The sequence below is a fragment of the Pseudophryne corroboree genome, chromosome 5 (assembly GCF_028390025.1).
Source record: "Pseudophryne corroboree isolate aPseCor3 chromosome 5, aPseCor3.hap2, whole genome shotgun sequence".
In the NCBI taxonomy this organism is placed as follows: Eukaryota; Metazoa; Chordata; class Amphibia; order Anura; family Myobatrachidae; genus Pseudophryne; species Pseudophryne corroboree.
Genome location: NC_086448.1, coordinates 615268481 through 615281467, shown reverse-complemented (window position 1 = coordinate 615281467; position 12987 = coordinate 615268481).

Here is a 12987-nt window from a genome sequence, read left to right as displayed (position 1 = left end):
CAGGGGAGGGGTGGATAGTGGAGTGGGCTTAATATTCCACATTTTCCGGTGGGAGGGCAGCTTGCTTGACTGAAGATATCTCCAGTTCCTGGAAAAAAATTTCTTAGCTTTGAATGTGATAAAAAAAAACTAGAGAGTCCCACCTTTCAGGAGGTACTAGGGACTTGGGAATCAGAGTTCAGGATCCAGAGCAATGCACCAGTGAAAATATAAAACTGCAAACCAGATGTGTGGAGCTGGAGCAGTGACCAGCTGCTTGAAGGCTTATATCTCCGGTTCTGGGCATAGTAGAGTCAAGCTGTCAGTGTCCACAGAAAGGTAAGGGATCCCATATTTTGGAGAGTGCCCTCAGAAAAGCTATAAGTCAGACAGAACTCAAGATATCTCCCTGGGAAGAGCAATTAACAGTCTTGGATGGGGACCACTGCTTCGAAGTCAGATATCTCTGGTTCCCCAGGGCCGATTTTCAAAAATCTGGTACCCCTGGAAAGGGGGGACCCTCAGCTACAAGTCTAGGGCCCTTAGACTCCTGGGGCCCTTGGGCAAGAGCCCATTGAGCCCATACGAAAAGACGGCCCTGTATGGGGGTCAGTGTCTCTGGTGGCATTATTGTGGGTGTCAGTGTGTCTGGTGGCATTACTGTGGGGGTCGGTGTGTGGTGGTATTACTATGGGGCGCAATGTGTGCAATTACTATGGGGGACAGTGTGATGGCATTACTATGAGGGGCAAGGTGTGGAATTACTGTGGCAGACAGTGTGTTCAATTACTGTGCATTATTTTAATAACTGTTGGGGACAATGTGTGTGTGTTTTTCCCCTTGGGGACAAATATGTTTGTTTTATTTCTCTGTGTGTGTTTTATTTTTCCGTGGGGTACCGATGGTGTGCCCGGGCAATTTTTACATTTTGTTTGGTGTGCCGTGAACTGAAAAAGGTTGAAAATCACTGAAATAGAGGCATAGAGACCTTAAATAAGTGGAGTAGATGGTACTGATATCACTCGGCAGCACTATAGAGCAGCACAGGGCATATCAGTATGTCAGTTTCTAATAAGATAAGCAGTGGTGAAGGGTGATGAGAAATGAATGGATGGGCCCTCCTGTCTTGTAATTGTTTTAAAACCCTGTTGTGTTGATTACACCTGCAAAGAAAAAACTGGAGATAACTTCCTTTAGGCATTCCTGTTGTCTTATCTTTTCTCATTGACGCTCTCTTCAGAGTATTAGTGGCAGCAATGAACCAGAGTGCATTTGCAATGCTGCCAGGATCCAGGCACCTCTATAGGCCCCCATGCACATGGAGAAGGCGCAACAAGTACAATAAGGGGCAACTATGTTGGCGCACCTTGGGGCTGTAGTTGTGGAGCTAAGCAGGGCCATATGGCCTCTGCCTCCATAGTCTTCCTCCCCTGGTTGGAGTGGCCAGCTGAGGAAACAGGGGCTATGCATTGCAGAAATAGGCAACATGCCCCAAATCTGCACCTCCTCCTATTCCTTCATGTATCACTGTTATCCTGACTTCTGGGCAGCGGCAAAGTGTTGAGCATTGGTGATCTATCACTGGAGAGGTGAACCCGGAGCACGGGGCTGCCCATCAGACCATCGCCATATCTGGCATTTGCCAGTAGTGCCACATGGCCAGTTTGGCCATGCCTCTAATTGCATATAATTGTATACAAATGCTCTGTTACTTGACTTATGCAATGCAGGTCTACTTTATAAATGAGTTTGGTCATTGGTGTTCATCTACATAAATAAATTGATTGAATGATTGCTTAAAATATACATTACATAAGCACATATTTTGCAGTTCATTAACTTTATCGATTCTATAATATACAGTAGGTAAATCTATCCAAATTGCGCACCATCCAGTAAATAAGCAACACAGCAGAACACAGTTTCAAAATATTGCAGCAACAAATTAACAGCTTGTAATGTAAAATGAGAAAACAAAAACAAAACAAAAACAATGAATTTCTGTAGACAGTTAAAGAAAGATAAACTACTACAAATACAAAATATAGATGGTTGCCATAGAAATAGTTTGTTAGCTTTTTTATACTAGATTTAGGCTACTTCGCCCATTCAAATTTACTTGAAGCAGCTAAAATGCATAATGGTTATTTCCGAACATGCATGCTGTGAGGACATCTGTACAGGCATTTCAACCTGAGCCATAATTTTCTCTACAAAATCCGCCTCTCTCCTTCATGTATATTTCAGAATTTGTCACAAAGTGAAATAAGCAGCTGCCTGTTCTAGATTACAGCAAGCATTCCTGGGCCACACAGTATGTTGTGTACTAACTCAGATTAAGAAGAAACATTTAAAAACAAGGTTGAGATGTTATTACTTTTCATAGATTTGCAAAGATTAAATACAAGATTAAATACAGTACAAAATCCTTCATTAAAGCATAAATACATATTCTAAATCTTGGGATTTACTATTCCATTCAAAACAATTATATGTGGCTGGTCTATATGGGTCTAGGTCCAGGCTGCAATTGTTACCATTGCTCAGGGGAATGAGCAGATGACTATTGTGTAACCGTGGCAGATACTGTAGCTTGCATTCTAGGATAGTAATAATAAATCAATATACCTTCAGTATCCGGACTCCAGGTCGACAGCACAAAGGTCGACACACCTTAGGTCGACGCCAATTGGTCGACACACCTTAGGTCGACATGGACAAAAGGTCGACAGGAACAAGGTTGACATGGAAAAAGGTCGACATGAGTTTTTCACGATTTTTTTTCTTTTTTTGAACCTTTTCATACTTAACGATCCACGTGGACTACGATTGGAACGGTAAAGTGTGCTGAGCGAAGGGAAGGCACCATGCCCGAAGCATGGCGAGCGAAGCGAGCCATGCGAGGGGAAGCGGTGCACTAATTGGGGTTCCCGGTCACTCTACGAAGAAAACGACACCAAAAAAACATAAAAAACTCATGTCGACCTTTTTCCATGTCGACCTTGTTCCTGTCGACCTTTTGTCCATGTCGACCTAAGGTGTGTCGACCAATTGTCGTCGACCTAAGGTGTGTCGACCTTTGTGCTGTCGACCCTCAGTCCCAGACCCATACCTTCAGTTCCTGAGCAAAGTTTCCATAAACCTTTGATAAATGCACAATATGTATACTTATATATTGCCTTTGGGTTATGGCTTTCTTCAGAGACCAATTCCTCCACCACCTGAGACCCTGGGGTCAATTTACTAAGATAGGATTTCTTTTTAAGATGGGATGTTGCCCATAGCAACCAATCAGATTCCAGGTATTATCTTCTAGAAGGTGCTAGGTAAATGAGAAGTAGAATCTGATTGGTTGCTGTGGGCAACATCCCATGTTAAATAGAACTCCCATCTTAGTAAATTTGCCCCCTGTTTCTTATTATCCCTGTATAAATTCTACTTGTCTCTAACTTTTTTCACCACAATCTGATTTATAGTACAGACTCACATCATCTGCTTACATGTTTCTATTTCTACATACTTTGCGGGAGACACTACATACTTTGTGGGTGACGGGTTTGTTAGGTTCATTGAGAAAGGTTCTCCACTCATTTTTTTCTGAAGTAGGATTTGTCTTACAGATTAGGTTTTCTTGAAAAATTACTTTCTGCATCTAATTGTTGCAAAACATGAAAGTGAATGTCTTGTTAGGTACTGCACAGTTAAATACATAGAGCCAGATTCAGAGAAGTTGCCATTTCAGTTCTCAGAAATTAATTCAGGTCTCTGTCTGTGCAGTCACTTGCATCTATCCGACCACACCTGCCTCATTCATCTGCCTGCAAAATAACCCGTCGTTATCAGCAGGACACATTTGCACCAGCCCAATCCTTGGTGTAAGAGAGCCATCCATCCATATGCTCACTTCTCTCATCTCTTGCATAGCTCACACCATGTAGCAAATACTGGAGGTCATTCCGAGTTGTTCGCTCGCAAGGCGATTTTAGCAGAGTTGCTCACGCTAAGCCGCCGCCTACTGGGAGTGAATCTTAGCATCTTAAAATTGCGAACGAAGTAATCGCAATATTGCGATTACACACCTTGTAGCAGTTTCTGAGTAGCTTCAGACTTACTCGGCATCTGCGATCAGTTCACTGCTTGTCGTTCCTGGTTTGACGTCACAAACACACCCAGCGTTCGCCCAGACACTCCTCCGTTTCTCCGGCCACTCCTGCGTTTTTTCCGGAAACAGTAGCGTTTTTTCCCACACGCCCATAAAACGGCCTGTTTCCGCCCAGTAACACCCATTTCCTGTCAATCACATTACGATCGCCAGAACGATGAAAAAGCCGTGAGTAAAATTACTAAGTGCATAGCAAATTTACTTGGTGCAGTCGCAGTGCGAACATTGCACATGCGCATTTAGAGGAAAATCGCTGCGATGCGAAGATTTTTACCGAGCGAACAACTCGGAATGAGGGCCACTATAAGGGCTGCAATACACTGCTCTTCACTAGTTAACTGCTGCCTAGGTAACTGCTGCAGGAGGTGTAGGCACTTCTATATAGCTCCATTACAGATACTTGTAAAGATGAAGGGGCATGCAGTAGTTAGCAGTTTTAAATTGTCCCATTTACTCTCATTTCTTATATCTGCATATTTTTCAACCTGATTTATCAAAAAGGTTCAGCATGCACATTGCATCTGATAAATACTGTAAGAGCGAACAGCAAATAGTATAGTAATTACGGCAAGTTCAGCCTTGGCTGTGCACAGCTGCGCATACACAAACCACAATCTTTACAAAGGAGGAGTACAATCCTACCAGTGAGAGATCAGCAGAGATTCATAATAAGAAAATGCTGACTAATGCCATCTGAGCATGCAGGTAAAGTAGCTAAGGTAGACAAGCTCTAAAAAGCTGGGGTGTATACAGGGCGGATTGAGAACAAAAAGCGGCCCTGGAAAAATTTGTACTAGTGGCCCCACATGGGCAGCACCAGAGGTGTAAGGTCTAGCCATGGGCCATGGCAGCAGTACCCTCCCCCTAGGACTTTCCAGTTAGTGGGCATGTCCAGCACCAAGGGGGAAGTTAAAAAAGAAATAAAATTAAATATTATGAGCACATTATATGATACACCTTCAGAATTTAGGAAACAATATCATTCTTTAGAAAGATATATTTTCTTGCTTATTACACCAACCGTATTCCAATCACTATTCACTCAATCTTATATGTCAGCCAAGCAGGCAGACAGAGCATATACTAGATCATTTGCAATCACAGGCTAAGTGGCAAAGTAATTTTCATATATGCAAATTATTTTGCATCTTATTCATTATGTCTATAAAAAGGACCACATGTCCTCAAACAAAACAGGCCCCACATGTGCGTCGGCCCACCGGGAATCTTCCCTGAGAACCCTATGGCCAATCCACCTCTGGGTGTATAGTATCTAGGGGTCTAAGCACCCCAGGCAAAGTAAGGCACTGGCATCCTAACCCCAAATTTCAAATGGGGATAATATGTGCTGAAAAGGAACATGTTCTCATGGGGAAGGGGCATAGCCACACAATAGAACCCACAATCCAAATTGCGCCACACTGTAGTGCCCTTTACTCATATTCCATCACATATTAGTGTCCTTTATTCACATTACACCACACAGCAGTCTCTCCTATTCATATTACATCACTCAGTAGACCCCTAATTCACATTACACTAACCAGTAGTGTCCCTTATTCACATTATTCCACACAGTAGTACCCTTTATACACATTACACCACACCACACACTATAGCCCTTTATTCACATTTTGATACACAGTAGTACCCCGTATACACATTTACACCACCCAATACTAGTGCCTATTACACACTACGCCCACACATTACACCACACACAAGAGCCACTTATTCATATTTTGCTACACACTAGTACCCCTTATATACATTATGATACACAGTAGTACCCCGTATACACATTTATGACACAGTAGTGCCCCTTACACACTATGCCCACACAATAATAGTGCCACTTACACATTTATGCCCACAGTATAAACCGTAGTGCCTCTACCGGGTGACCAGGTGGCTGAGCTCTCAATATGGATATACTGTAACTGAGCCCTGGTGCGGGTTCTTCGAGGGACAGCTGGAGAACCTGAGGCTGCCTTGTGACTTGCTGCATGATAACGCTAAGATCCTGCTGGCTGTGTGTTGACACTGAGGTTCCGCTGACAATATCAGCGGACCAACATGCACTAGTTGGATGCTGTTTTCATGATGCTGATGCATCCTTTGAGACAGAGATCCTGGCAGCTTCCACGTGTTAACTACTTGCAACACTTCAGCAGTGAATACCCTGGAGTCCCTGGTCCACTCCTCTGGCTGGAAGGGGATTGGGAATGAGATGATTAGGCTAGGTAATAGGTATGTTGGCATGGGTAGCCCTAGACAGAACTACTATGTGATTCTACCATCTCACCATGGGTGGTGCCCCCCTTTGGCAAGCACCCCAGGCAAATGCCATCCTGGCCAAGAGGAAGATACGCTCCTGTGGAAAAACTTAGCTTTTTACAATTAAGATGGTGGTGGCACTTAGTGAAAGCTTTGTAAACCCTGGAGATATCTGTGATAGCTTTAATAACTAATAAAGTTGCTTATAGTAGCTGTGCTATAACTATTTCTTTTTTTGCATTATTTATGGTTTTACAGGCTAATAAAGCTAAATCCTTATTTGCAACTGTTATTTTCTAGTTCAGTTTAGAAAATGAAAATAAATGTCGATGTGTTTACTTTTTCTGGTGAATAAATTCCCTGACAGACACTTCCTCCAATCTACTGTACTATATGTGCTGAGGAGAGTAATAAGGAGAATAAGTAAGCTGGAGGGAGACTTTATTATTTCCAGTATGTACTTTCTCTACTCTCACAAAAATTGACTGTCAGTCACAGAGGAGGATTTACCACAAGGCAACCAAAGCGGCTGCTTAGGGCCCTGTTGGTCTCAGGGGGCCCGCTGACAAGGCTGTATAAAGGGCATTTCTGGCAGACCATGAGCTTCACTGAAGTTGTCAGAGAGCTGAGCTGGCTGAATACTCCCAGCAGGCCATCAGTAATTAGACAGCTGTTGGGTGTTGGCTCCAGCGTGGTACTGTGCGTGTGACCATCCACCACCTACTGTACTTCAAATTCCAATCAGGCGTGAGTGGGGGATGATGGGGGGGAATGATGGGGGCTAGGCAGTGTTATTTTAAGTTCAGTGTATAACATCTGCCTGCGACAGTCATGGCTGGGGAGGAGGCACATACTGGACTGGTGATATATCAATATGTTATAATACTGTATTTTAAGTACTACCGTTTTTGAAAAAGCTGTGCACAACAGCGAAACACGTCAGGCTTGCTTCTCTCCGGTCTAAGGGATTCTGTGGACTCTAATTCCATTCACCATCCATTGGTTAAACTTCAGGTCACCTTCGGTCCAAGCTACAAAGGTTAGAGGGAACTCCATTGAACGTGCTGTACACCATTGCCAACTTGGTGCCACCTTGCCACAAAAGGCCAAACACGAGGAGGATTTTCACCCTTTACAAATACCTTGGGACTGGTAAATATATGCATAATACCATCAAGGACCAATGCCATCGGTCCGTGACCACACATCTCTATATGGACTGTAGCCCACAGAACTATATATATATATATATAAAAAAAAAATATCCCTGATATTTGATCTTGGAGAGAGGACATTATATGAATGCTGCATGTCTTATTGTTTTATTGTTCTTAGAATGTATATGTGAATTCCAGCCTTGTGAAGCTGGGGGTACGAATGAATATACATATACGTGTATATCTTTTTAACCAGAATTATTTCTGTGAATAAATTAGGTTTTTAGATTACCTTGTTTTTATCGATATAATACCCACCATTCAGTTAGCGCTGTTTATTAGTTGTTTTTCTGTGTTTATATATTATTGTGGGGAGTGACTACCCCATAAAAACAGCTGCTAGGAAAACCTTCTCTAAGTAGCGCCTGATTAGATATATATATATATATATATATATCTGTTTTACGTTTAAGGGAGATGCCTGCTACAATCAGTGGGCATTGATAATATATAATCACTACAGTCACACTGACTGAGGGGTGTAATAATGGGTATTATAAGGGATGGGGGACCTACGAGGGTGCTACAATTAGTAAGGGAGGGGGGGAGAGGCACATAGGCCCTCATTCCGAGTTGATCGCTAGCTGCTTTCGCTCGCAGCGCGGCGATTAGGTAAAAAAGCGGCATTTCTGCGCATGCATATGGGGCACAGTGCACACGCGCAACGTACTTTCACAAAATCCGATGTAGTTTCACACAAGGTCTAGTGACGCTTTTCAGTCGCACTGCTGGCCGCAGAGTGATTGACAGGAAGTGGGTGTTTCTGGGTGGTAACTGACCGTTTTCGGGGAGTGTGTGTAAAAACGCAGGCGTGTCGAATAAAAATGCAGGAGTGGCTGGGTAAACGTAGGCGTGGCTGGCCGAAAGCAGGGCGTGTTTGTGACGTCAAAACAGGAACTAAACAGTCTGAAGTGATCGCTAGCTAGGAGTAGTTCTCGAGCAACTCAGAAACTGCACAATCTTTTTTTGTAGCAATGCTGCGATCCTTTCGGTCGCACTTCTGCTAAGCTAAGATACACTCCCAGAGGGCGGCGGCTTAGCATTTGCAGTAGAGATGAGCGCCTGAAATTTTTCGGGTTTTGTGTTTTGGTTTTGGGTTCGGTTCCGCGGCCGTGTTTTGGGTTCGACCGCGTTTTGGCAAAACCTCACCGAATTTTTTTTGTCGGATTCGGGTGTGTTTTGGATTCGGGTGTTTTTTTTCAAAAAACCCTAATAAAACAGCTTAAATCATAGAATTTGGGGGTCATTTTGATCCCAAAGTATTATTAACCTCAAAAACCATAATTTACACTCATTTTCAGTCTATTCTGAATACCTCACACCTCACAATATTATTTTTAGTCCTAAAATTTGCACAGAGGTCGCTGTGTGAGTAAGATAAGCGACCCTAGTGGCCGACACAAACACCGGGCCCATCTAGGAGTGGCACTGCAGTGTCACGCAGGATGTCCCTTCCAAAAAACCCTCCCCAAACAGCACATGACGCAAAGAAAAAAAGAGGCGCAATGAGGTAGCTGACTGTGTGAGTAAGATAAGCGACCCTAGTGGCCGACACAAACACCGGGCCCATCTAGGAGTGGCACTGCAGTGTCACGCAGGATGGCCCTTCCAAAAAACCCTCCCCAAACAGCACATGACGCAAAGAAAAAGAAAAGAAAAAAGAGGTGCAAGATGGAATTGTCCTTGGGCCCTCCCACCCACCCTTATGTTGTATAAACAGGACATGCACACTTTAACCAACCCATCATTTCAGTGACAGGGTCTGCCACACGACTGTGACTGAAATGACGGGTTGGTTTGGACCCCCCCCAAAAAAGAAGCAATTAATCTCTCCTTGCACAAACTGGCTCTACAGAGGCAAGATGTCCACCTCATCATCATCCTCCGATATATCACCGTGTACATCCCCCTCCTCACAGATTATCAATTCGTCCCCACTGGAATCCACCATCTCAGCACCCTGTGTACTTTGTGGAGGCAATTGCTGCTGGTGAATGTCTCCACGGAGGAATTGATTATAATTCATTTTAATGAACATCATCTTCTCCACATTTTCTGGATGTAACCTCGTACGCCGATTGCTGACAAGGTGAGCGGCGGCACTAAACACTCTTTCGGAGTACACACTTGTGGGAGGGCAACTTAGGTAGAATAAAGCCAGTTTGTGCAAGGGCCTCCAAATTGCCTCTTTTTCCTGCCAGTATAAGTACGGACTGTGTGACGTTCCTACTTGGATGCGGTCACTCATATAATCCTCCACCATTCTTTCAATGGTGAGAGAATCATATGCAGTGACAGTAGACGACATGTCCGTAATCGTTGTCAGGTCCTTAAGTCCGGACCAGATGTCAGCATCAGCAGTCGCTCCAGACTGCCCTGCATCACCGCCAGCGGGTGGGCTCGGAATTCTGAGCCTTTTCCTCGCACCCCCAGTTGCGGGAGAATGTGAAGGAGGAGATGTTGTTGACAGGTCGCGTTCCGCTTGACTTGACAATTTTCTCACCAGCAGGTCTTTCAACCCCAGCAGACTTGTGTCTGCCGGAAAGAGAGATCCAAGGTAGGCTTTAAATCTAGGATCGAGCACGGTGGCCAAAATGTAGTGCTCTGATTTCAACAGATTGACCACCCGTGAATCCTTGTTAAGCGAATTAAGGGCTCCATCCACAAGTCCCACATGCCTAGCGGAATCGCTCCGTGTTAGCTCCTCCTTCAATGTCTCCAGCTTCTTCTGCAAAAGCCTGATGAGGGGAATGACCTGACTCAGGCTGGCAGTGTCTGAACTGACTTCACGTGTGGCAAGTTCAAAGGGCATCAGAACCTTGCACAACGTTGAAATCATTCTCCACTGCGCTTGAGACAGGTGCATTCCACCTCCTATATCGTGCTCAATTGTATAGGCTTGAATGGCCTTTTGCTGCTCCTCCAACCTCTGAAGCATATAGAGGGTTGAATTCCACCTCGTTACCACTTCTTGCTTCAGATGATGGCAGGGCAGGTTCAGTAGTTTTTGGTGGTGCTCCAGTTTTCTGTACGTGGTGCCTGTACGCCGAAAGTGTCCCGCAATTCTTCTGGCCACCGACAGCATCTCTTGCACGCCCCTGTCGTTTTTTTAAAAATTCTGCACCACCAAATTCAAGGTATGTGCAAAACATGGGACGTGCTGGAATTTGCCCAGATTTAATGCACACACAATATTGCTGGCGTTGTCCGATGCCACAAATCCACAGGAGAGTCCAATTGGGGTAAGCCATTCCGCGATGATCTTCCTCAGTTGCCGTAAGAGGTTTTCAGCTGTGTGCGTATTCTGGAAACCGGTGATACAAAGCGTAGCCTGCCTAGGAAAGAGTTGGCGTTTGCGAGATGCTGCTACTGGTGCCGCCGCTGCTGTTGTTGCGGCGGGAGTCCATACATCTACCCAGTGGGCTGTCACAGTCATATAGTCCTGACCCTGCCCTGCTCCACTTGTCCACATGTCCGTGGTTAAGTGGACATTGGGTACAGCTGCATTTTTTAGGACACTGGTGACTCTTTTTCTGAGGTCTGTGTACATTTTCGGTATCGCCTGCCTAGAGAAATGGAACCTAGATGGTATTTGGTACCGGGGACACAGTACCTCCAACAAGTCTCTAGTTGGCTCTGCAGTAATGATGGATACCGGAACCACGTTTCTCACCACCCAGGATGTCAAGGCCTCAGTTATCCGCTTTGCAGTAGGATGACTGCTGTGATATTTCATCTTCCTCGCAAAGGACTGTTGGACAGTCAATTGCTTGGTGGAAGTAGTACAAGTGGTCTTACGACTTCCCCTCTGGGATGACCATCGACTCCCAGCAGCAACAACAGCAGCGCCAGCAGCAGTAGGCGTTACACGCAAGGATGCATCGGAGGAATCCCAGGCAGGAGAGGAATCATCAGAATTGCCAGTGACATGGCCTGCAGGACTATTGGCATTCCTGGGGAAGGAGGAAATTGACACTGAGGGAGTTGGTGGGGTGGTTTGCGTGAGCTTGGTTACAAGAGGAAGGGATTTACTGGTCAGTGGACTGCTTCCGCTGTCGGCCCAAGTTTTTGAACTTGTCACTGACTTATTATGAATGCGCTGCAGGTGACGTATAAGGGAGGATGTTCCGAGGTGGTTAACGTCCTTACCCCTACTTATTACAGCTTGACAAAGGGAACACACGGCTTGACACCTGTTGTCCGCATTTCTGGTGAAATACTTCCACACCGAAGAGCTGATTTTTTTGGTATTTTCACCAGGCATGTCAACGGCCATATTCCTCCCACGGACAACAGGTGTCTCCCCGGGTGCCTGACTTAAACAAACCACCTCACCATCAGAATCCTCCTGGTCAATTTCCTCCCCAGCGCCAGCAACACCCATATCCTCCTCATCCTGGTGTACTTCAACACTGACATCTTCAATCTGACTATCAGGAACTGGACTGCGGGTGCTCCTTCCATCACTTGCAGGGGGCGTGCAAATGGTGGAAGGCGCATGCTCTTCACGTCCAGTGTTGGGAAGGTCAGGCATCGCAACCGACACAATTGGAGTCGGACTCTCCTTGTGGATTTGGGATTTCGAAGAACGCACAGTTCTTTGCGGTGCTACTGCTTTTGCCAGCTTGAGTCTTTTCATTTTTCTAGCGAGAGGCTGAGTGCTTCCATCCTCATGTGAAGCTGAACCACTAGCCATGAACATAGGCCAGGGCCTCAGCCGTTCCTTGCCACTCCGTGTGGTAAATGGCATATTGGCAAGTTTACGCTTCTCCTCCGACAATTTTATTTTAGGTTTTGGAGTCCTTTTTTTACTGATATTTGGTGTTTTGGATTTGACATGCTCTGTACTATGACATTGGGCATCGGCCTTGGCAGACGACGTTGCTGGCATTTCATCGTCTCGGCCATGACTAGTGGCAGCAGCTTCAGCACGAGGTGGAAGTGGATCTTGATCTTTCCCTAATTTTGGAACCTCAACATTTTTGTTCTCCATATTTTAATAGGCACAACTAAAAGGCACCTCAGGTAAACAATGGAGATGGATGGATACTAGTATACAATTATGGATGGACTGCCGAGTGCCGACACAGAGGTAGCTACAGCCGTGGACTACTGTACTGTGTCTGCTGCTAATATAGACTGGTTAATAAAGAGATGTAGTATGTATGTATAAAGAAGAAAGAAAAAAAAACCACGGGTAGGTGGTATACAATTATGGACGGACTGCCGAGTGCCGACACAGAGGTAGCTACAGCCGTGGACTACCGTACTGTACTGTGTCTGCTGCTAATATAGACTGGTTGATAAAGAGATGTAGTATGTATGTATAAAGAAGAAAGAAAAAAAAACCAC